Raw genomic sequence first — 25,551 nt, 5'->3', positions numbered from 1 at the left:
GTTTAGGATCCTACCGATATGGCCACGAGCCCAGGAGAGGCGCTGTAGGCGATGTGCTTTTAGCAAGGCCACTCGCGTCAGTCGTCCGCTGCCATAGCATATTAACGCCACATTTTGCCGCACTTTCGTAATGGTGGTGCATCATGCAAATGTACAGGCCCCTCTCCTCTTCGACCTCGGAACGTGGCAGGAAGTCATGATTCCTGGAATGACCTTGGAGACAAGGAGGTGCTGATGCTGCTGTCAGTAAAATATGACTTGCGCAATTGTCTTAGTGTTGGGAAAAAACCGACCGGTTAAAACCGATATCGGTATTTCACTGCTGAATAACCGGTATTTGTTTGGTCTCGGTTATGCCCGCAGCTCGTGGTCGTGCGGTAGCGTTCTCGCTTCCCACGCCCGGGTTCCCGGGTTCGATTCCCGGCGGGGTCAGGGATTTTCTCTGCCTCGTGATGTCTGGGTGTTGTGTGATGTCCTTAGGTTAGTTAGGTTTAAGTAGTTCTAGGGGACTGATGACCATAGATGTTAAGTCCCATAGTGCTCGGAGCCATTTGAACCATTTTTTTGGTCTCGGTTATAACAGTTTTTTTCATGTTTTCTAATAGCCAGATTAAACACCAGTCATATCAGTCAGTGGTAAAATTTCTGGTTTCTAGACTAATTTTTTTTAAAAACAAATAATGCTTATTCGTAAAATTTCCATTGGTTTGAAACATTTGATTACTGTAGAAAATGGGAAAAGCGATCTGTGCTATTTTTATAACGACGACGCGGACAGTCAGAAACTAGCAGCAAGGCACGTGGCATAAGAATCGATACTGGAGTGCTGAGACAACAATACTATACTTGTTGCAGTGTGGCATGGCCTATTGGTTCAAATGGCTCTGAGCACTGTGGGACTTAACATCTGAGGTCATCAGTCCCCTAGAACTTAGAACTACTTAAACCTAACTAACCTAAGGACATCACACACATTCATGCCCGAGGCAGGATTCGAACTTGCGACCGTAGCGGTAGCGCGGTTACAGACTGTAGCGCCCAGAACCGCTCTGCCACTCCGACCGGCGGCATGACCTATTACGAGGTGCATGTATGCGTGCAGTGCGCAAGACTTTCTCCACATGGTCTGTACGATAGTTTCTCGCTCTGGTCCTTGGACACTGGTTGTGTTGCAGAATGGCTACATCACTAGTCTGGAAGTATTTTACGAAATGCGGTAGCACTGAAGTACAATGCTCCATTTGCCTTAAAGGATTAAATACGGGACGAGGTTGGTTAAGGTTGTTTTGGGGGAAGAGGCCAAACAGCGGGGTCATCGGTCTTATCGGATTAAGGAAGGACGGGGAAGGAACTCGGCCATGCCCTTTCAAAGGAACCATCCCGGCATTTGCCTGGAGCGATTTAGGGAAATCACGGAAAACCTAAATCAGGATGGCCGGACGGGACGAGGCCCAACAAAAATGGCACATCATATGAGGAGTAAACATCAACAATGTTCAGTGGAAGAAAAGGCAAATTCGATCGATATACCAGTAATTTTATTATCGTACTATAAACTTGGGATAGTAATGAACTATTAATTTTGTGCTTGCTTCAGAATGAAAAACTGATACCGTCCAAAAGTGACGATGCAGGGAAGTCATCAACTTGTGACTTCTCGCTTTGCAGTCGCCACGTCTCTCCCCTTCAACTTCGTCATCTTTGCTGGAGACAGTGAGACCGATTTCCGCCAACGCCTCAGTCCCATATCGAACGAGAATTCCTACTCCTTCACCTACATTAGAATTTTCAACCATTGTTCAAAGTCTCCTTTTATTACTGGAACTAAAAGCAATGAAAACCGAAAATCGGTTATTTCAGAAACCGATTATTTTGAGAGTTGTCAACGGTTAGTTTAATTTGGAGACGAAAAACGCTGTATAACCGAAAATCGGTTGATTCACCGATAATCACCAGCCCTAAATTGTCTCAGCTGTAATATGACGCCACAGTTAAGAAGGCGCTGATGCTGATGTTAGTACTTTTCTGTTCAGAATGCCCACTTCCATCCTACTTAAGACATTATCCATTAGTTGGTTATACCATCAGTCCCACAAAAGTTCACTCTATCTAGAAGAATACTATGATTTACACAGTGAAATGCCTTAGATGGGCCACAGAAAATACCACTTAAGCTGTTTTATAACTAACTGCTTGTATAAGTTGGGGAGTCAACATGTAAATCGTATTCTCAGTAGAACAACTCTTCTCAAATCTAAACTGTGATTTGCTGTGCGTATTATTGGTGTTCAGGTGAGGTACTAATGGAGACTACATTATATTCTTAAAAACTGTGGAAAAATGATGTCAGCAGTGGAAAGGTCGGCCGTTATTGACATCTCTCCTATCACCTTCCTTAAATAAGTGTCCACGTTTCAGTATATATGGGAAAATGCCTTGAGCTAATGATGCGTTATATATTTTAGATAATACCGAGCTAATTATATTGAAAAACACTTTAGAACTCTATTGGAAATACCATCAAGACCAGATGAGATTTTATTCTTGAGAGACTGTATAATTTTCGTAATTTCAGAAGTAAGGAGATAGATTCATATGATTAAATTTTATGAGAGTCACTTTTTAAACATGCTGCTTTGATTTTTCTCCTGACCTGTTTTCCTACATACTTTCTGCTATATTTAAGAAGTTATTATTAAATATTATTTGATACCTGTGACTCATCATTTATAGCCCTTTCAGTAGGTACGTTTTCTTGTTCTGTGGCTGGTTGTCCTGCCTCTCTTTTGACTACATTCCATGTAGCCTTTAGTCTGTTGTCGGAGTTACTGATTCCTGACATTATGTGCATGTTCCTTGATTTTTTTAATAACTTTGATTAGTAATGTTGAGTAGTTTTTTCTAGTGTGCAACTACTGCAGAATCCCTACTTGTTCATGCCAACAGACATTTCCCTTTTTCTTTCACAACATACTTTAAACTCTCTCGTAGTTCATGGTTTCTTACAGGGACGTTAATGTCCTTTCCGATTTTTTTCATACAGAAAGCTATCTTTAAATTATGCTATAAATTTGTCATGGAATAGACTAAGTTTTATATTATTATTTGGTTAATTATAAATGTCATCCCATGTCATCCCTTGTAAACTTTGCTTAAATTATTTGACCTGGAGTCATTAATTTTTGTAACCGATTTCCACTGAGAAGTATCTATGCTGTGAGGCATTATGTTTTTTATCCAGACTATCTGTTCAATATGATTGTAGATAGCATTTATTACTGAGTTAACAGTCATTTTCTTGCTTTGAGCCTTACCAAACAAAACATTATCAATTAAGGTATTAATGTCTTTATCCACCACTGTTAGAAAGTCAATCACTGAGATCAAATTGTAGGATCCGAATAAGGTTCCCAGGTTACTTTTAATGTCAGAATCCTTTAGAAAATCAATACTAAAGTCACCACAGACTATTAACTGCTTGCAGCTGTCTGACAGGTTGCATAGTAAGCAATCCAGATTCCTTATAAACAGTTCAGAATTTCCAAGTAGGGATGTATATACAGTTATATTTAAAAATGAACCGTTTTTAAGCATTAATTCGCAAGCACGCAATAATATAAGCTGATAGCTACAAAATCTACCTGTCTCAATATCTTTGAACTTGTGCTCCGTAAATAAGATCTGTATATTGCAAAATATACTTGTATTAAATTAATAAAAACGTCGCAGAACCTATTATAAATGCGAAAATTCTAAAGTAAGTATAAGCGTATAGTAGGACAGCCAGCGGCTTTGCTGCAGTGTTAACACCGGTTTCCGTCAGATCGCCGAAATTAGCATCGTCGGGACGGCCAGCACTTGTGAGGAGATACTGGGCTGAGAGGTAGCGGCTCTGCTCTCGTAAACTGACAATGGCCGGTAGAGCAGTGTGCTGACCACATACACCTCCATATCTGGATCCCGTGATACCTACGGGCTGAAGATGACACGGCGGTCGGTCGGTACCGTTGGGCTTCCGAGGCCTGTTTGGACGAAGAGTGTGTTTTATATAGCAACACACAAACCCATTACCATTCGACTCTTTAACATTATAACTCTAATTGAAGCAACTTTCAACAGTAACGGGATTCATCTTAGGATCTCCTGAACGCTTTTACTGTCAGTGTGTCATTAACTGGCATTTAATTATAACAAATCGTACACAGAGCGAGGCGTAGGCGCCGGTGCCTTGAAATGCCATACTGTCATAGCAAAAACATGGGTCAAATGGCCCTGAGCAATATGGGACTTAACTTCCAAGGTCATCAGTCGCCTAGAACTTAGAACTACTTAAACCTAACTAAGGACATCACACACATCCATGCCCTAGGCAGGATTCGAACCTGCGACCGTAGCGGTCGCTCAGTTCCAGACTGTAGCGCCTCGAACCGCTCCGCCATTCTGGCCGGCCTGTCATAACACGCAAGTTATAATTAAAAAACAATGAAATACGACCAAATCCAAAGTGGCGCCTCCATAGTTGTTAATTCGTCGACTGCTATCGACTTTTGCTGTAGCATTGAGTAACACGTCATTTTGACTTCACTTATGAGCATTTTTCGAGTGACATTAGCTCCTCCACATCACTTCCGTGGAAGTCTCGGGTGACACTGTGTTCTCCCACAACAGAGCACACTTTCTCAATTGTGTGTATGGAACAATCCCCTGGAGTGTATCGTGAAATTTTGTGCTTCTCAAAGGCCTAAACTTTACAAGTTTATAATGTGATCCATTTCACTTTTAACATACACTGTAACAATTTACAATAATCAGTTTCGAGACAGCTGGTACGAGCAAGCACCTGAAACGGCTGGTATCCTTCAATTCTTCTTTCTGGGAATTCGAGTGACGACAGTAACCTGGAACTTATAAAAAGAACGGTACGTGTACTCCAGTCACTTGGTCAGTTTCAGTGTATATAGGGTCTACGTAAGTCTAAAAATTTTACTTCAATTTTATGGTGAAGAAACTTACTTCTCGTAAGTGGTGATTTTCTTTTGCTTCCCAGTGTATGTACGCCACTAATATGAGTGAACTGGTGACATGTAGTTTTTGTTTCTTGAGTCGTGTTGATTAATGTTGCTCAGCTAATGACCAAAAAATCAACGTGTGTAACATTTTTTTTAAGACGCTAACCTTGCAAATGCTGAGGCTACCTGCAGCGGTATATGTAAGTTGCATAGAGACAATACGACAGTTGTTGGTATAGTGAGGCAATACTTTGTAACACGATTTTCAGTTTTGTCTGAAAATGGAAACAAAAATTGACAAAGAGATAACCCTCCAGCTTGTTGCCAAGGCTATTTCGAGGACGCTGCGAAGTCCTTACTCAGCCTCCGTATATTCACGGCCCCCCCCCCCCCCCCCCAATGGTAGTGTTTGGAGCCCTGAAGAAAGACATTCGTGGCTGCAGATTTGCTTGAGACGAAGGGGTGCACTCCTGGGTACAATCACGTTTCCGTTGGCAGCCGCCGTCATTTTTCCATGAAGGCATTGACCGTCCTGTCTCACGGGGATAAATGCGTTCGCAATTACGGCGATTTATTTTGAAGTAACAAACAGCTGAGTTACTTTTTTCTTGCATCTGTCACGTTTTGATCTGACTGCCCCTTTATACCACCGAAGTCTTACGAAGTAGTAGGGAGCATGCATGGAAATAGGAGTGGTAAGGTACTGAACCAAAAATAATAAATACGCTTAACAATATATTTGCCTCAACGGCACTTTTACATTAACGAAATAAACGATGAAAAGCCACCACAAATATTTTACGGGTGCCGCAATGAAAATGACATTTCAAGTCATCAAACGCTTAAAAATTTATTTAAAGGCAGACACACACGAGATTTTTTTAAAAAAAAAAGAGAATCGCTTTAAGAAAATTTTGACCAAAAAAATAACTGAACAGTATTAATCACAGTTAAACGACCTGAAACAGTCGTCAAACAGACGTTAACCCAAGTAGGCTAGTTGAGCTTAGTCCAGAAATCGTTCGGTCCCTTCATTCATCTCAGATTAGGAATTCTAGAACATAAAGACAGAGCAAAATTTAAAACCACGTAAAGGCAAAGTAACAACAGAAATAAGCTGTAATTCTAACGACTGCAAATCTCTTCCGGGTTTTGACTTCTTCCAAGTTTAAACGCATGGGAGTTTAAAAGCAAGCGGACAATTTAAAAACAAAAATAAAATTTTCATTAAACAGTTAACACTAAAATCTAAATTCAGTATGGCTTTTACAGGTAATCTTAAAATAACTTCGGCTTACGCTAATAATCCGGAATGCTGATACACTTAGGAGGACTAAGATCAAAATAACAGTCGATACTCTAAGCTAGACAGGTTGCAAGGGAGAAGCCAAAATTAACATCTATGGCACAGCCTCTCTCAAGGAACAATCAGCACTTTAGTCACACGCAACAAAATGTGTCACGGTTTTTCTTTCTACTCCAGTTCGTGGCTGTACAGCAAATACTGGCAGCTCAGCATTCACACACAAACCAATGCAGTAGAAGCAGGAGTGTGCCGACTCTAAACACGCAAACGTACTATCAGTATGGCAGTAATTCTTCAAATACGGTAGGCACACTGTCCACAGCCATCCAAAACACTACTAACCAGACCTCAGTCCTCGGTGAGCAACCCCTGTTAACTACGCAAAACAGCAGGCAATCACTGGGAGCAAGGGGGGGGGGGGGGGGGGGGCGTGCGGTGGAATCAGCTATGCGTGCAGCATCTCGCGTTTCGCCCGCGAACTCGTCGTCAGAGGATATGGAAGAGCAGAGAGATTTGATGAGCGGGAGGTATCGATTCTAACGCACGCTCGGTCGTGAAAATACTTGTAGCTATACATGTATATTAAAATAAACCCAAAAGGCTGCTTAAAATCTCATTCCACTGGCTTTGATTTGCACGTTAAGAACACTGTTGTATTTATTTCGTGAATGGCTGTTTTTGTCTCTTCCATAAAGTCGAGCTTCCCTTCCTTCTTTTCCGTGTACAAGATTGCAAAGTGATCTATTTTCGTTAAGGGTTGGGCTGTTTGGTAGACATGATCAGCTGCTAACTACGAGGGCAGTTCAATAAGTAATGCAACACATTTTTTTTCTCGGCCAATTTTGGTTGAAAAAACCGGAAATTTCTTTTGGAATATTTTCAAACATTCCCGCTTCGTTTCGTATAGTTTCATTGACTTCCGACAGGTGGCAGAACTGTACTGAGCTGTTAGAATGGCGTCTGTAACGGACGTGCGTTGCAAACAACGGGCAGTGATTGAGTTTCTTTTGGCGGAAAACCAGGGCATCTCAGATATTCATAGGCGCTTGCAGAATGTCTACGGTGATCTGGCAGTGGACAAAAGCACGGTGAGTCGTTGGGCAAAGCGTGTGTCATCATCGCCGCAAGGTCAAGTAAGACTGTCTGATCTCCCGCGTGCGGGCCGGCCGTGCACAGCTGTGACTCCTGCAATGGCGGAGCGTGCGAACACACTCGTTCGAGATGATCGACGGATCACCATCAAACATCTCAGTGCTCAACTTGACATCTCTGTTGGTAGTGCTGTCACAATTGTTCACCAGTTGGGATATTCAAAGGTTTGTTCCCGTTGGGTCCCTCGTTGTCTAACCGAACACCATAAAGAGCAAAGGAGAACCATGTGTGCGGAATTGCTTGCTCGTCATGTGGCTGAGGGTGACAATTTATTGTCAAAGATTGTTACAGGCGATGAAACATGGGTTCATCACTTCGAACCTGAAACAAAACGGCAATCAATGGAGTGGCGCCACACCCACTCCCCTACCAAGAAAAAGTTTAAAGCCATACCCTCAGCCGGTAAAGTCATGGTTACAGTCTTCTGGGACGCTGAAGGGGTTATTCTGTTCGATGTCCTTCCCCATGGTCAAACGATCAACTCTGAAGTGTATTGTGCTACTCTTCAGAAATTGAAGAAACGACTTCAGCGTGTTCGTAGGCACAAAAATCTGAACGAACTTCTCCTTCTTCATGACAACGCAAGACCTCACACAAGTCTTCGCACCCGAGAGGAGCTCACAAAACTTCAGTGGACTGTTCTTCCTCATGCACCCTACAGCCCCGATCTCGCACCGTCGGATTTCCATATGTTTGGCCCAATGAAGGACGCTATCCGTGGGAGGCACTACGCGGATGATGAAGAAGTTATTGATGCAGTACGACGTTGGCTCCGACATCGACCAGTGGATTGGTACCGTGCAGGCATACAGGCCCTCATTTCAAGGTGGCGTAAGGCCGTAGCATTGAATGGAGATTACGTTGAAAAACAGTGTTGGTAGCTAAAAGATTGGGGAATAACCTGGTGTATTTCAATGCTGAATAAAACAGCCCCTGTTTCAGAAAAAAGATGTGTTGCATTACTTATTGAACTGCCCTCGTACTTGTCGTTATTCCTCAGTCTGAAAGCGTCTTTGTTTTACCTTACAGAAAATGTTCCATCTCCCCATCCATTACACGGGGATGCACTGTAACCGTAATGGACTGTGTTTTTTTTTTTTTTTTTTTTGTGGGTTGGCAACAATGAGTAGTGGAGGGGGATCCCCCAATCAGCGTGAGCATTGCACTAATACGGTAGTTCGTAAACTCACTTTCTAGTGTCCAGATGCGTGAAAGATGTCAGTAAGAAATCTCGCCAACGGCGAGCCACGTGCCGTAATCCGCTTCCCACTCGCGGAATGAATAACACCTAGCGAAATATTTCTGGAAATCAAAATGGTTTGCGCCGAAGGTGTCATGAACAGAACGAGTGTGTTTAAGTGGTGTAGGGAGTTTAGCGGAGGCAGAACAAAAGTTAACGACGAACAGAGGAGTGGAACACCTTCAATTTTGACTGATAAGCTGGTGTGAAAAATCGAGGAAACTGTTCGCGAATACCGCAGATTGACAGTGACTGAAATTTCTGCGTTGTTTCCACACCGCTCCGGAACGATTTTGTTTCGAGACACTCAAGGAAACGCTGAGATACCGGGAACAGTGCTCAAGATAGGTGCCAAACAGCTGACAGAGCTCCACAAGAAAAATCGGGTCAGTAGCGCCCGCAACTTTCTTGAGCGACTTCAATTGGAAGGCGAAGATTTTCTGAGCTCTGTCACGACAGGAGATGAAACTTGCGAAGCCCATTACACGTCTGAGACAAAAAGACAGTCGTCACAGTGGCGTCACACCTATTTACCTTCTGCCAAATAATTCAAAACCACAATTTTGGACAAAAACTCATGGCGCCAGTATTTTGAGACCGGAAAGGCATCATTTTGATCGCACTTCTGCTTCAGGGGGAGACCATCAGTGCTCAACGATATTGTGAGACAATGTTTCGCAAAAGGAGCATTCAGAACAAAAGGAGAGGAATGCTGACGAGACGAGTGTACTTGTTCCAAGACAATGCCCATCATCACACAGCCTTAGCCACCAAGGTGCTCCTGGACATATTTGACTAGGATGTCTTGAGCCTCCCCCCGTTATTCCACTGACTTTGGTGTCTTCAGATCATCATCTTTTCACTTCCTTGAAGAGAAACACGAGTGAAATTAAATTTTCAACAGATTAGTAGGTGCGAAAAGAGGTTCTAAAAGGGGGGGGGAGGGGGGGAAGATTGGAGATGGTGAGAGGAGGGCATAAAGGAGCTTGTGCCACGGCTCACCACACGCATTGAACGGAATGGCGATTACGTGGAAAAATAGTCAACAAGTGCATGAGCAGTATCATGTAATTTTTTCAAATACACTTTTTCTAAAAAATGTAAAAGTCTAGCACATTTACTCTCTGAGCATGCCTCATACCTTACGTCATAGGACTATATTTTCTTTACTCCTCATCTTTCAAATTTGCTCATCTTTCTATCGTCATCACGGCTCAGGCTGTACCTCACTAAATTATTGGTCAGCAACGCTACATTGTGTTAGCTATAAACTCTAGTGCCAGTTTCTAATATGTAAAATGTGGTACAATAACGTAGAATTACGACAAATATATTCTTCAGATGTACGAAGTCACAGATTTTTATGTCAGTGATGTATTATTTCCAGTGCCTTAAGACTACTGCACAGTAATTCATATGCCGGCCGGAGTGGCCGAGCGGTTCTAGGCGCTACAGTGTGGAACCGCGCGACCTCTACGGTCGCAGGTTCGAATCCTGCCTCGGGCATGGATGTGTGTGATGTCCTTAGGGTAGTTAGGTTTAAGTAATTCTAAGTTCTAGGGGACTAATGACCTGAGAAGTTAAGCCGGCCGAAGTGGCCGTGCGGTTAAAGGCGCTGCAGTCTGGAACCGCAAGACCGCTACGGTCGCAGGTTCGAATCCTGCCTCGGGCATGGATGTTTGTGATGTCCTTAGGTTAGTTAGGTTTAACTAGTTCTAAGTTCTAGGGGACTAATGACCTCAGCAGTTGAGTCCCATAGTGCTCAGAGCCATTTGAACCATTTGAACCTGAGAAGTTAAGTCCCATAGTGCTCAGAGACATTTCATTTCCATTTCAGTAATTCATACATACTTCTGAACGATATTTTTATTTTCATTTCAAACAGAACCTTCACTCTGAAAACTGGATAGTATGACTTCGAGGTCCCTGACAGATGGGCTCATAGCACGTGCTGTACGGTGAAACCACCTTTGCGCCTCCTTTCTTTCCAAGAGATTTGAAGTTCGCCCTCGCCTTCTCCCAACAGTTCTCGCAAAAGTCACGAGAAAGACAAAACTATAATTCTTAAAAAATGTTGTACATTGCCACAAGTGACAATGTTGCGGCCTCGAATGAGCGTACTGCCGCGTGCGTCAAGTGAAGAGATTCGTTACTTCGTTTGCAGAAGATAGTAACGGCGTATAATCTTACATGAGGCCAAATTCTTATGAGCACACGTTGCTGGTGCAGGAAGAGGCGGCTGACATAGGCAAACGAATTTTTTTTTAAAGAAACTAACTTCAATTGTCTAGCAACAGCGGTCACACGTGCGATAGATAGACTCGCCAGCAGCTTTCGCCCAGCTTGACATGTATCTTAAAAGCGTAGCTTATCGTAAATGTAGTCCTATCTGGAATGAGATTAGTGTACACACGCACTTTCCTCCTACCAACGTCAGCTGCGATATCCGAATGAATCAGATGTTGCAATGCGCTGCAGTTATCGATTTTAAAATGAAAGTGCGAGTGATTCTATGAAAACGTATCTTTACGTTGTTGAATTCCTCATCATTAATGATAAAACGTGTAACTTAATACCAGTTTGAGAAGATGTAATAAGGAAATAATGAATAAGTTCATAAAAGATAAATTTTTATTAATTTGCAGTACCACGGAAAAGAAACATTCACTATACTGAAATCTGAATTTAGGATGAATTCCTATCGTCTACACGTATTTTGAAGCGGCATATTGCGTTTCTGTAATGGAATGTTCTCGCACAATAAAAAGTCAATCACGCCGCCAAAAAAATGTCATTCCGGAAACTAACGTGACGAAAGACAGGATCATTACGGTAGCTACTGCACTTTGTAGTACACATTTCCCGTATTCATTAATCAACTTAATTGGAGTGCATAGTTGTGACAATCCTTAGTCTTGTCAGAGTCGATGCTATTCTGATCCGTAGTGCTATGCCTCTAAATAATGGCCACCTCCACTTTGCGCGAGGTTAAGTGCATTTTTGCCATTAGTCCTGCCAAGAATTGCACGCGCTTCACGCACCAAAATATTATCTGGGAATTCCACCAAACTACCATTGCTAAAGATCATTGACCCTATATTTCCTAAAGTTTGTGTCGAGCTCCATTGCATGTCACAAAACTGAGGAATGAAAAAAATGGTTCAAATGGCTCTGAGCACTATGGGACTTAACATCTATGGTCATCAGTCCCCTAGAACTTAAAAGTACTTAAACCTAACTAACCTAAGGACATCACACAATACCCAGTCTTCACGAGGCAGAGAAAATCCCCGACCCCGCCGGGAATCGAACCCGGGAACCCGGGCGTGGGAAGCGAGAACGCTACCGCACGACCACGAGCTGCGGACGAGGAATGAAAATATTACTATGTACTTTACTTACTAAGAGCTTGAAAACTTCTGTAGTAGAAAACGTCTGTAGCTTGTCTGGTATTTTCTTTGTCATGTTCCGTAACGATGTTTCTGTAAGGTATTAGTACTCACATTTACAACTGTTTGTTATTGCGTCGAAACTCAGATCTCTTCACCAGGCCACGATTTTAATGAATTACGAACAGAACGCTCCTTGCGAGTGCTTAGTATGTTTCATATTAGTTTTAAAGTAAATCGAAGAATAAACTTAAGCTCTGTGTTGTTTGGTCTTGTTTTCCCTTGTCGCAGGTTTCACGAAATTTTGTCCAAATGTAAAGTATAAACTTAAGCTCTATGTTGTTTGGTCTTGTTTTCCCTTGTCTCAGGTTTCACGAAATTTTGTTCAAATGTAAAGTATCAACTTCGCAGGTAAATCAATACACTATGGACCATCTTGTCTTGCGTTGCAAACAATTTAGGGCATACGGCCATACCGACGGTCTTTCATTGTTTCCTTGTTGTGTTCAGTAGTGGAACAGGAACGATATCACTTAATAATTCATACCAAGTACTACCCACCACTCAATGCAACGACACTTGCTAGGATTTGCGCTGCACACGGACAGCTATCGTCCGTACAAATGTATCCCTGGTTGGCAAAATTGGCTTGGCGCAGCTGTTCCACGCGTCTACCACGAACAATTACGTAATACGGTTTTGTTTAGGTTTCTGTGGAAACGTCTCAGTACTGCCGCAATGTTACGCAGCTGTGGTTTTCTGTCAGTGTTGCCGTAGCCGTTTGCACTTCCCGACTGAAAACCTGCAACAGTGCTGTGAGTTGTCAGGTATATTGTTTCGCTGTACAGAGTGCAGACGACTTGTATAGCTCACGTGCTGATAGGCATCTAGGGCCGTGCTGTCTGCAATGGTTCCCACATATATTAAAGGGTGAACGATTGAGTTCGTACATCGAAGTAGATGATTGATGTCCTACAGATAATGAGTCTTGATTGTGCTTCTGCAATCATTCTTGAACTGTACGTAGCCTTGCGTGAAGATATACACTCCTGGAAATTGAAATAAGAACACCGTGAATTCATTGTCCCAGGAAGGGGAAACTTTATTGACACATTCCTGGGGTCAGATACATCACATGATCACACTGACAGAACCACAGGCACATAGACACAGGCAACAGAGCATGCACAATGTCGGCACTAGTACAGTGTATATCCACCTTTCGCAGCAATGCAGGCTGCTATTCTCCCATGGAGACGATCGTAGAGATGCTGGATGTAGTCCTGTGGAACGGCTTGCCATGCCATTTCCACCTGGCGCCTCAGTTGGACCAGCGTTCGTGCTGGACGTGCAGACCGCGTAAGATGACGCTTCATCCAGTCCCAAACATGCTCAATGGGGGACAGATCCGGAGATCTTGCTGGCCAGGGTAGTTGACTTACACCTTCTAGAGCACGTTGGGTGGCACGGGATACGTGCGGGAGCCCGCATCTCGTGGTCGTGCGGTAGCGTTCTCGCTTCCCACGCCCGGGTTCCCGGGTTCGATTCCCGGCGGGGTCAGGGATTTTCTCTGCCTCGTGATGGCTGGGTGTTGTGTGCTGTCCTTAGGTTAGTTAGGTTTAAGTAGTTCTAAGTTCTAGGGGACTTATGACCACAGCAGTTGAGTCCCATAGTGCTCAGAGCCATTTGAACCATTTGAGCCATACGTGCGGACGTGCATTGTCCTGTTGGAACAGCAAGTTCCCTTGCCGGTCTAGGAATGGTAGAACGATGGGTTCGATGACGGTTTGGATGTACCGTGCACTATTCAATGTCCCCTCGACGATCACCAGTGGTGTACGGCCAGTGTAGGAGATCGATCCCCACACCATGATGCCGGGTGTTGGCCCTGTGTGCCTCGGTCGTATGCAGTCCTGATTGTGGCGCTCACCTGCACGGCGCCAAACACGCATACGACCATCATTGGCACCAAGGCAGAAGCGACTCTCATCGCTGAAGACGACACGTCTCCATTCGTCCCTCCATTCACGCCTGTCGCGACACCACTGGAGGCGGGCTGCACGATGTTGGGGCGTGAGCGGAAGACGGCCTAACGGTGTGCGGGACCGTAGCCCAGCTTCATGGAGACGGTTGCGAATGGTCCTCGCCGATACCCCAGGAGCAACAGTGTCCCTAATTTGCTGGGAAGTGGCGGTGCGGTCCCCTACGGCACTGCGGAGGATCCTACGGTCTTGGCGTGCATCCGTGCGTCGCTGCGGTCCGGTCCCAGGTCGACGGGCACGTGCACCTTCCGCTGACCACTGCCGACAACATCGATGTACTGTGGAGACCTCACGCCCCACGTGTTGAGCAATTCGGAGGTACGTCCACCCGGCCTCCCGCATGCCCACTATACGCCCTCGCTCAAAGTCCGTCAACTGCACATACGGTTCACGTCCACGCTGTCGCGGCATGCTACCAGTGTTAAAGACTGCGATGGAGCTCCGTATGCCACGGCAAACTGGCTGACACTGACGGCGGCGGTGCACAAATGCTGCGCAGCTAGCGCCATTCGACGGCCAACACCGCGGTTCCTGGTGTGTCCGCTGTGCCGTGCGTGTGATCATTGCTTGTACAGCCCTCTCGCAGTGTCCGGAGCAAGTATGGTGGGTCTGACACACCTGTGTCAATGTGTTCTTTTTTCCATTTCCAGGAGTGTATTTTGCTGAGAGGACTCATGCTCTCCAGAGAAGATAATCATCATATATGAGTGAGCGTGATTTCCCAGGAAGGACTTACTAACACTTCGCCTGAATATAACGTGTAGGATTGTTGTTGAAACGTTGCGTCAAGACGGCACTGCGCTAATAAGCAATGAATATTTCGTTTGTGAAATTCTCGGAGAAAACATGTATTCTAATATCGCTCATTAGTAAAGTAGTACTAGAAACTGCTTTAAAAAAATTTCACAGATTTAATACCAGCCTAATCCTTAATGCAAAGTTTGTAACGTTTTAAATAACTAGGACATTTGTCACTGTCCGCCTGCTTAGTTGCGTGGTAACGTGCTCGCCTGCCATGCAAGTGGGCCCGGGTTCGATTCCCAGCTAGGCTGGAGATTTTCTCCGCTCGTGGACTGCGTGTTGTGTTGTCTTCATCAGTCGGACTTGCTCGAGGCTTGTGTGCGGCGCTCCGCAAGCGGGCCGTTGTTTACTCGCGCGGGTAGTGGTACTGCAGTGTAAACAGATCGCCGCGAACAATGATGTCACTTTCTAATGGAAAGGCCACGATTAAAGTATCGTTGGATGCCCAATACGCACGAGCTAAGGCATACGAAGTAGAGCGCTTCCCGCGTGAAGTAATGCACGTCGATCCACAGGAACTTATCGGTATACATCTTGGGTCAACAGAAACCTTCGATCTTACTCGTCGGCTTTGACCCGTGACGTAAGCGTGTTGTGGTGTGTGACGTCATTACGGCGCGGAGTTTGTTTTGCGATTGTGGCGTGTTTGTAGATGTCTTGTTTTTGTTTGTGGTGCTCTCTGGTGGTGTGTTCATGGTTTTCGTTTGTTTTAATTTAATGCTCATTGCTGTACGTCGGGTGAGTTTGTTATTGAGTGTATTTGGTTGTGGTTTTTTGTTCAGGAATGGATATGAAAGACACCGTTAGAAGTTATCAAGTTCTTACAACTATTCGGTTTAATCGCCGAAGTTGTTGATCGGACGCTTCTGTATTTCCTGCGTGCGTGCGTGCGTGTGTGCATTTGTGTGTGATTGTGGTGGCCAATCTAGTTTGTGGGGCTGGAACTTTTTTGAGGTAAGTTCCTTTTTTTTTGTTTTTGATGTATGTTTTGTGTCAACAGAAACATCCGATCTCACGCGTCGGCTTTGACCCGTGACGTTAGGGACCTACACATTGATCTGTAGCGTAGCCCTGAATACGAGGTTAGGTTGGGACGTTTTTTTTTTTGGCGGGGGGGTCAGGGGGAGGCGCAGCCCCCCCCCCTGCCTGGCCTCGAGTACCACTTGTTTATTATTATCTTTGTTCGATCGTAATTTATGTGATTGGGAGCTGTTGTAGATGTATGTAGGTGTAAGGGAAGTGTTGGTTTTTTAGGTTGGTGTTGGGGGATGTGATCGGTAGGTTCTGTTGAGCTATATAGGTCAACGGAAGTGTTCGATCGTAATTTATGTGATTGGGAGCTGTTGTAGATGTATGTAGGTGTAAGGGAAGTGTTCGTTTTTTTTTTTTTTTTGTATTGGAGGATGTGATCGGTAGGTTCTGTTGAGCTATATAGGTCAAGGGACGTGTCCGATTCTGGATAGGAATGTGTTTTTTGGTATTTGGTCAGTTTTGTGATGTTGATTTATTTCGTTGTTTTGCGTGGTTTTGTATGGCGGTCGGTGGCTACATTTGTGTATATTTAGTTTGTCCCCACCCAAAAACCCCCAATTTCCCACGCTTGTCCCGTTAGAGTCATTAGGCTTTTTGTGAAACTTGTGTATTTCAGTGTTTATAATACGTATGCGATGTTTTTTATATCCGCCATATTGGATAATACGTATGCGATGTTTTTATATCCGCCATATTGGAATTGTCGTTTATAGTCGTTTCCGCTACATTTGTGACGTCATGGGTCAAAGCCGACGGGTAAGATCGGACGCTTCTGTATTTCCATACATCTTTAATCGTCTCCAGAACAGTTTACCTGAAACTTGTAGATGAAGCAGCGGGCGGCAAGGTGGGTGTAGTGACTGTCGACCACGCAGGACTCGGCGTTCGGAACACACGAATCTTCGAGCTGCCGTTTGAAGTTCCGGCCACGCTTGTCGTGAACGCGCTGCGGCCTTACGGGGGAGTACTAAGTCACGTGGAAGAAAAGTGGCATACGTTCGAGGCGTCAGGTGCGAATCGAACTGCGTAAACACATCGCATCGTACGTGACCGTTGGTGGCTGTGGAGCGATCGTCATTTATGGCCGTCAACCGCGGACTTCGTCAGGGTACGGGCAGGAAGGGCATGTACGCTCTGAATGCCTGCAGCGACGCCTCGTCCAGATACCATGTGCAGACACGACGCCTACATCGAGCCGACAACGCTGCCTACTACATACGTTGAGGCAGCGAGGGACAGACCGACGCGGACGTTGCTCCTTTCCAGTTGCCGACCCCCGCGGGCCCGGTTTCCGCGTCTACGACGACGCAGCCTCCATCGGAACCGCCACTGTGCTCGACAGCAGCGACCACGTCTGCACCCCAGCCGTGTGAGGAAGGGCCACAGGAAGCGGACACGCATTTCCGCAAGCAGAAGTCGCCCGAGCGACGAAAGAAGAGGAGGCTGTCTGCAGGAAATGATTCGTGAAATGGTGGAGGATGAGGAAAATTCATCTGCGGCCAGGGCTGTTGACCTCACACCAGCGGTTCCTGGTTCGCTGCTGGCAGCGTCCACCCAAGGACGCAGCCAAGTTGACGATGCTCAGCTCACCGACGAGCCTCCTGGCGATTTTGCGGGTAAGACATCGGATGAACGTCATGCGTCGCCTAACGTACCACATCTCCAGCTTGGTGATTGGGCGTCCGAGATGGAGATGGAAAGAATGATATCAGACTAGAGCGGCAACCAGATGCCCCAGGCCTTCGGATCGTCGGACGGACGTCTTGTCTCAGCCGATCAATAATGTATACGGTGCGCGTGACAGGGAAGATCGAACGAACGATGTGGCGCATACCGCCTTAAACGACTGCAGGATACGTACTATTAAATGACCCAGGTGTACCGGAGGTACAGTCAATGTCAACGGCATTAGTTCCACTATCAAAACTCAGTTCTTAAAGGACGTGATTCGGGCTGTGGACATTGATGTCGTGTTTCTTCAAGAGGTACGGCCTGATCTGCGCCTGGATGTTTACGGATACGCGTCTTACGTCAACCCAGCTTCCGACGGTGGTGGAGGTACGGCCATACTGCTACACAATGGCATCGAACCAACGGATATTTTTGTTTTTGCCATCAGCGAGAGGCATTGCGCTCACCATCGGCACAGCCCGCCTTGTGAATCCGTATGTCCCGTCTGGTACTGCTAACCGTCGAGAGCGAACACTCTATTGCTCCACTGAGGTCGCTCCATTGTTTCAAGGCGCTACAGAGTACCTGGTGGTGGGCGGGGACTTTAACAGCGTCTTACGCCCTGAGGATCAGTCAGATCCCTCACCATGTCCCATGTCCAGCCCTTCATGCTATGGCCAGAGATCTCGCTTTGCAGGGTACATGGACGCTAATCCACGGTGACCGACGCGGATATAAACACTTCCCCAGCCACTCGGCCAGCAGGTTGGGCAGGATTTACGTCTCCCAAGGTCTTCGGGCAGCAGCTGTCGGTGCTGAGGTGCGGTCCACTGCATTCACCGACCATCACGCCTTCATCTGCGCCCTGACTCTGCCACGACAACAGACTAGCCGTAGTAGAGGATCCTGGGCTCTTAACGTTAACATTCTCTGGGAAGAGGCTTGCCGTGTAGCCGTCACTGATACCTGGCACAAATGTGAGCGACGGCGTCATACCTGTGATTCCACGACACGATGGTGGACATACTGCGCCAAACCAGCTCTTCGCCGCACGCTCATGGCATATGGACGAAACAGGGCGCTTTGGCTCCGATCCACCTCTGAGTTTTACTACATGGACTTGCGAGAACTAGCGTCGCAACAACCTTCGCCAGAGTGCCAAATGGCTGTCCACCGGACAAAGGCACGGCTTCTGGAGATCATGGCTGACAGGTTCGACGGCACGCAGGTTTTTGCGAGACTGCAAGATTCCGTCCCAGAGGAAGGTGCCACTCTTTATTACATCGTCAGAGAACGGAGACGCCGTAAGAGACAAGCATCACGGCAGTTATTTCTGCGGACGGGCAACGCGCAGAGAGACACACCACCGTATCCCGTGCCCTCACAGATTATCATCGCTCTCTCTATCTAGCAGATCAACGGCGTGACAGAGACGTTGAGGACGCCGTGCACAACCGGCCACCTTCTGGTAGGACGCATGGTGACGCCACATTCTTGGAGGCCGTCGTGTGGGAAGAAATACGCATGGCCTTCTCGAGGGCCGCAATAAACAAATCACCTGGACCTGATGGTCTTCTGCTTGGATTTTATAGCACCTTTTATGACCTGATGGGGGAAGTTTGGCAGCAGATGTGCTGCGAACTCCTGGATCCGGACTTCCGCGTCCCCCCTCCCCCCCCCCTTCCGAATTTTTGGAGGGCGTGATCATCGCTGTGTCAAAACCAAATGGGGGGTACAGACCGTAAGACTTCCGGCCGTTGACGTTATTGAATTCGGATTACAAGCTGTTCGCCCGCATTCTTCGTGATCGCCTCCTTGCGATTGTCAATGATGCCATTCATGCCGGCCAAACATGTCTGGGAGGTGGCAGTAACATACACACGGCGTTAAGCTCTTACAGAGATGTGGTGGCGCTCATGTCGGCATGCCTCATAGCAGGCGCCCTCGTGGCAGTTGAACTCGACCAAGCATTTGACCGAATTCAGCACCATTTCTTGCAGGCTGTCTTAGAGAAAATGGGACTGTCCCCAATATCGGCAGGTGTGGTTCTCCGTCTCATCCGAGGAGCCCCTTCCACAGCTCTTGTCAATGGCTACCGCTCGCCACCGATCGCTACTGAGCGCTCAGTGCGACAAAGATGTCCCCTGTCAGCCTTTCTCTTCGCCGTCGCCCTCGAGCCTACACTTCATGGTCTACGACAGCGTTTGGAGGGCATTCGCCTCCCCGATGTGCATTTTAAATGTTGTGCCTATGCGGACGATGTAGTATTCTTGGCGAGGTCGGCAGGAGATATATGTACGGCAATCGCGTGGCTTCAGCAATACGGAGAGGTGGCCAGGAGCCGTATCAACCTGCGAAAGTCGCACTACATGGATGTGGGCAGAGGATTGCATATGAGTACGCCAGTGCCCATTGCCAAAGTCCCGGCGATGAATTGTTTGGGAGTACAGCAGCAGACACATGTCGCAGACTACTTAATGTGATCCGCACGCAAGTTCGTCTCCATAACTTTCGAACACTTTACTTGATCATGCGTGTACATTTTGTCAACGTTTATTTCGCTCGAAACTTAATCATTACACACACGTTCTCCCGATGGCCGCTACGGTGGCTACCAAGTTCCAGGTGGCCTTCGGTCATTTCGTCAGCGAGAGTAGGGTGTGCAAGAAGTGTTACGAGACGCTAACGTTGTCCACACACGCAGGCGGCACTGGAATGATAAACGTGCACAACAGGGCGCGCTCCCTCTTCCTGCCGACTGTGCATCGCCTGCGTAGTTCGGACAAGGACATCCTCCGTTCGCCGATTGCTGTTGGATATATCACGCCAGCACCGTGTGACGAGGGCCTCCCGTCGGGTAGACCGTTCGCCTGGTGCAAGTCTTTCGATTTGACCCCACTTCGGCGACTTGCGCGTCGATGGGGATGAAATGATGATGATTAGGACAACACAACACCCAGTCCCTGAGTGGAGAAAATCTCCGACCCAGCCGGGAATCGAACCGGGGCCCTTTGGATTGACAATCTGTCACGCTGACCACTCAGCTACCGGGGACGGACACATTCGCAACTATCTGGTCCACATGAGTTGTCTGTTGGATGTCTTGCCGACCACGCGGGATCCTAGAACCAAGGACCTCTATCGCTACTTTCAACAGACGCTGCCTGCTAATGTGGTAGAACGCCGACATCCGGCGGTTGGCTGGAGGCGGGTGTGGAGTAGCATACACTCGCCTTTCCTTCCCTCCACGGTCAGGACGCTGTGGTAACGACTGAAAAATTCCCCACCCGACAACGTTTACACATAATAGGAGGGCGGTTCAGAAAGTAACCTCCGATTGGTCACAGTGCGGGTTGTGGGGGGAGTAGCGACGCCATCTGTGCGTTCACGCACTCAACAGGTCAGTCGGCATCAAGCCGTGGTCGAGTGAACGTCGTACCTGCGCTAGTTTAGTTTTTGTGGCAGTTTGAAATGTGTGCTGCAATAGAAAACCCCGCCAAATGTGAAGTGCGTGCTGTCATAAGGTTTTTTACAGCCAAAGGATATTCTGCAGCAGCTATTCATCGTGAGCTTTGTGCCGTGTACGGACCAAGAGTTATGAGTGAAGGAGTTGTCTGTGAATGGGTACGTTTATTTAAAAGTGGACGAGAAAACGTTCATGATGAAGAGAGGAGTGGTAGACCATCATTGGTGACTGACGAACTCGTTCAGACAGTTGATGCAAAAGTTTGTGAAAATCGACGTTTCTCAATGTCGGAGTTGTCTACTGGTTTTCCACAGATTTCTAAGACTCTCTTGTACGAGATAGTGACAGCAAGATTGGGTTACCGTAAGTTCTGTGCACGATGGGTGCCCAAAATTCTTGCCGACCACCACAAAACTCAAAGAATGGCCTCTGCATTAGACTTTCTGTCATGTTATGAGGACGAAGGAGAACCATTGTTAAACAGAATCGTGACCAGTGACGAAACCTGGATTAAGTACGTGAACCCTGAGACAAAAGAACAATCAAAGATGTGGGCACATTCAAATTCTCCTACCAAACCAAGAAAAGCCTCGCAAGATTTTTCTGCCAGAAAACTGATGGCAACGGTGTTTTGGGATGCCAAAGGGGTGTTGTTGGTTGAATTCATGGAGCGTGGTACGACCATTAATCAAGACGTGTACTGTGAAACAATAAAAAAGTTACGACGGGCTATACAGAACAAACGCCGTGGTATGCTGACTTCCGGTATCGATTTTTTGCACGATAACGCCCGTCCTCACTCTGCTCGCAGAACAACGGCCCTTCTTGAGTCCTTCAAGTGGGACGTTATCAACCATCCACCTTACAGCCCAGACCTGGCGCCAAGTGATTATCACCTCTTCATGCATTTGAAGAAATGGCTCGGGTCACAGCGGTTTGATGACGACGAAGAGCTCAAAGATGCGGTCACAGGCTGGCTCCAGGCACAAGCGGGTGATTTTTATGCAGAAGGAATTTCAAAGCTTGTGAAGAGATACGATAAGTGCCTCAATTGCTATGGAGACTATGTAGAAAAATAGTGCAAAGATGTAGTTGTAAGATGTATATATTAAAATATTTTTATTTAACTTGGTGTATTTTTTAAAATCAACCGGAGGTTACTTTCTGAACGGCCCTTGTACATCTTGCCGAGGATCCTCTCTGCCCCAGATGCTCCGCTGTCGACAGCGACATGCACTGTTTCATTTGTGGTACGGCTACCGACTGCTGGCTCCTCACATGGCGCATGTTGCTGCGACAGACGTCTCAGTCCGTAGAGCCCACCGAACTGACCCATCCCGCCGTCACTTACTTCCCTGCTACTCGTCACAACCGCACGGGGTGAGTTAAGGGTATGCCACTGTCGTACTGGACTCGCATTCAGGAGGACGACGGTTCAATCCCACGTCCGGTGATCCTGATTTACGTTTTCCGTGATTTCCCTAAATCGCTCCAGGCAAACTCCGGCATGGTTCCTTTGAAAGGGCACGGCCGACTTCCTTCCCCGTCCTTCCCCAATCCGATGAGACCGATGATCTCTCTGTCTGGTCTATTCTCCCAAATAACCCAACCCAACCCACTAACTCTGAGTATTGTCATACTTTTTTAATGGAAGTGTTGCCGGGTTGTTAGATTTCTGGCATTACTTATCGAGTAGCTATACAATTTTACGGTGCAAAGCGTCGTATGGTATGTTCTTTGCGAATTACTTGGGGTCATTGTTTACGCGCCCTCCAGACCACTGGGGTGTAGCAGGTTGAGAAGAGACTGAGATACGCCACATGATGGACTGCTGAGAGACAGCAACAGTAGTTATAGTGTCTTTCACCCTCGCTGAATGAGAGAAGAGACCAGGATATCCGCCGTCTGGCTGCTGTGTACACCCCCGGAAAAAAAAGAATTACAAATAAAAACATAAGAACAAAATAAACAACAAATAAAAAATAATAAAGTATTGTACCCCTTTCTTTATCCTTTTCTTTTCTTAATAAAATTTTCAGAGGTGTATTCAATTTTTGTTCGTGGGCGGAGCCTGAAGTGGCGGCACACGACCGCCCTAGTTAGCTTTAGGGTGAAAGTGGTGGCGGCACTAGCTTTGTGGTTGTTTTTAGGTTAGATGGGTTTTTGGGGGTAGTATGGGTAAAATTAAAAGCTGTGTGGTAACGTGCTCGCCTCCCATGCAAGAGGGCCCGAGTTCGATCTCCAGCCGGGTAGGAGATTTTCTCCGCTCGTGGACTGCGTGTTGATGGTTGGCCTTCATGGGCCATTGCACGAACGAAACAGGTTGCACGTACAGCTCCGCAGTTTTCGCGGTATCCTCCGCTAAGGGTCGACATATGAAGCGCCCCTTAGAAAAATTATTGAATTACTGTGCTGATAAATCTCTTACATTATTTGATTTTCAAACAGCTGAGCAAAACTAAATGTACTCAGACATTTCGCTCTTTACCTATTCTGATCAACACTAAACTGACCCACAATATTTTTTTAGCGCAACGGAATCTGCCTTTCAATATTCCCTACAAAAGAATGGCCCTGACTAACATTAACCTATACCTTTCACAAATCACCTACCTCACAAAAATCTTCGTTACTCGAACTACTGCAATACAGCGAGCGCCACTACTGCCAGCTAAATAAAAGATTCTAACTACTGACGGCACTAACTACTGATAGGCATAGTTAGCAAATGAAAGATTTTGACAGAGAACAAACAATGTATTTACCTTAATAGTGTTCAAAAGTCATAATATATATAGCAGTTCATGACATCCATTCTTACAAATGTACTGTTTCTGATGGACACACAACCAGATCATCCGCTATCAAAAATCCGCCATCTCACTTCCGCACATCCACCACTGCGGCTCACCTCCAACTCCGCAACGCTACGCGCTGTTGACATCCAGCTGCAATGGCAGACAACAATGCAAACTAGCCACAGACTGCACACAGCATAGGCAGTGATTTTCATACAGAGCGCTATGTGGCGTTACCAATAAGAAAACCTAAACAGCCTACTTACAGGACTGATTTCATAGGCAAAGTATTAAAACGGCAACTGAAGCAGTAAAGAAGTATAACCATTATCATTCATTCCCATTACGGTCGGAGGAAGACAACGGCAAACCACCTCCATTAGGACCTTGCCTAGTAAAGCGGTGCGGGTCTGCCGCATCGTTCCCCTGCGCTCTGTAAAGAAGCATGGGAGTTCATTTCCATTTCACCATATTTCTCTAACACACAATCATTTAACAGAGAAACCAAATTTTTTTACTACGTCAGTGACAGATGTTTACGCAATTACACAGATGGATAACTTCACACTTATGAAACTGTATTTTGTATGTACTTTGTGAACTCTTCATATTTTTTCGGAACCATTGTGATACTATGAGAGCTTTGAATGATGTATTTGGTATGGGATCATGATTTTTAAAGTACGTTTGAGGTAGATGACACTATTGAAATGAGCAGAGAATTCTTTTTAGGTTTTGAAATTATTGCAGAAAGCTACGACGATTTTGAGATTTGACTGAGGTGTTATGATGTTATTATTACGACGACGATGTGTATTATGCTGTTGTGGTATGTTTATGATCAATAAGCTGATGTTATATGAGGAATTTGATTATGCTATGTACTTATTATGATGAAATATTGAAGAAGTGGCGACAGATATGTATATGTGTAATAAGGTAAGGAGTAATGAGTAGTGGTTACGGACTCTGGTTTGTGAAAAAGGATGTTCGAAACCAAGAATCGTACTTTAAGAGTTATGAAATGTGTGTATATGCGTGAACGTATTACAATGCCAGCGAAAATTTTTTGGACACTGTTATATTTACAGGATTTTGTTTCTACACATTTGTAACGCAAATTCTCGATCTGTGAAATTTTATTTCTATCAAACTGTCACTGTAGGGGAAACTGATGTCGTAAATATTTCGGTAAGGAAGGTAGGTCACTGTAAGCACCCAGCTGCGCGGCAGTCGCCTGGAAAAAAGCCATTAGTGTGTGCCTTTCAGAGGCACAGGTGGAGAAAAAAAGAGGCTATTATCCTCGCTATTGACATTTCTTTGTAGAAAGCGTCGCAAATATGACACACCCAAACTTGAAAACATGATTACACTGTAGAGTTCTTAATTTATGATGTTTACTGAAATGAAATGATGAGATTTATTTCATGTCTATTGTCTTGCTAGTTGAAAGATTGTTTACTGCATTATGAAATGCCATATGGCTAGTGAATGACATTTCACGCCTTGCTTTGCCTATTTTGTTTAATATCTAGTTAATTGGTTAAAATAAAATTTTATAGATGTACTAATATAAATATTTTATGCCTACAAATCCAGTAAATAATAAATAATAACTTCATGATATACTTCCAAAAAAAAAAAA

This window comes from Schistocerca serialis, chromosome 6 (assembly GCF_023864345.2).
Source record: "Schistocerca serialis cubense isolate TAMUIC-IGC-003099 chromosome 6, iqSchSeri2.2, whole genome shotgun sequence".
NCBI lineage: Eukaryota > Metazoa > Arthropoda > Insecta > Orthoptera > Acrididae > Schistocerca > Schistocerca serialis.
The sequence above is the reverse complement of the archived record's forward strand: the minus strand, read 5'-3'. Positions refer to the sequence as shown.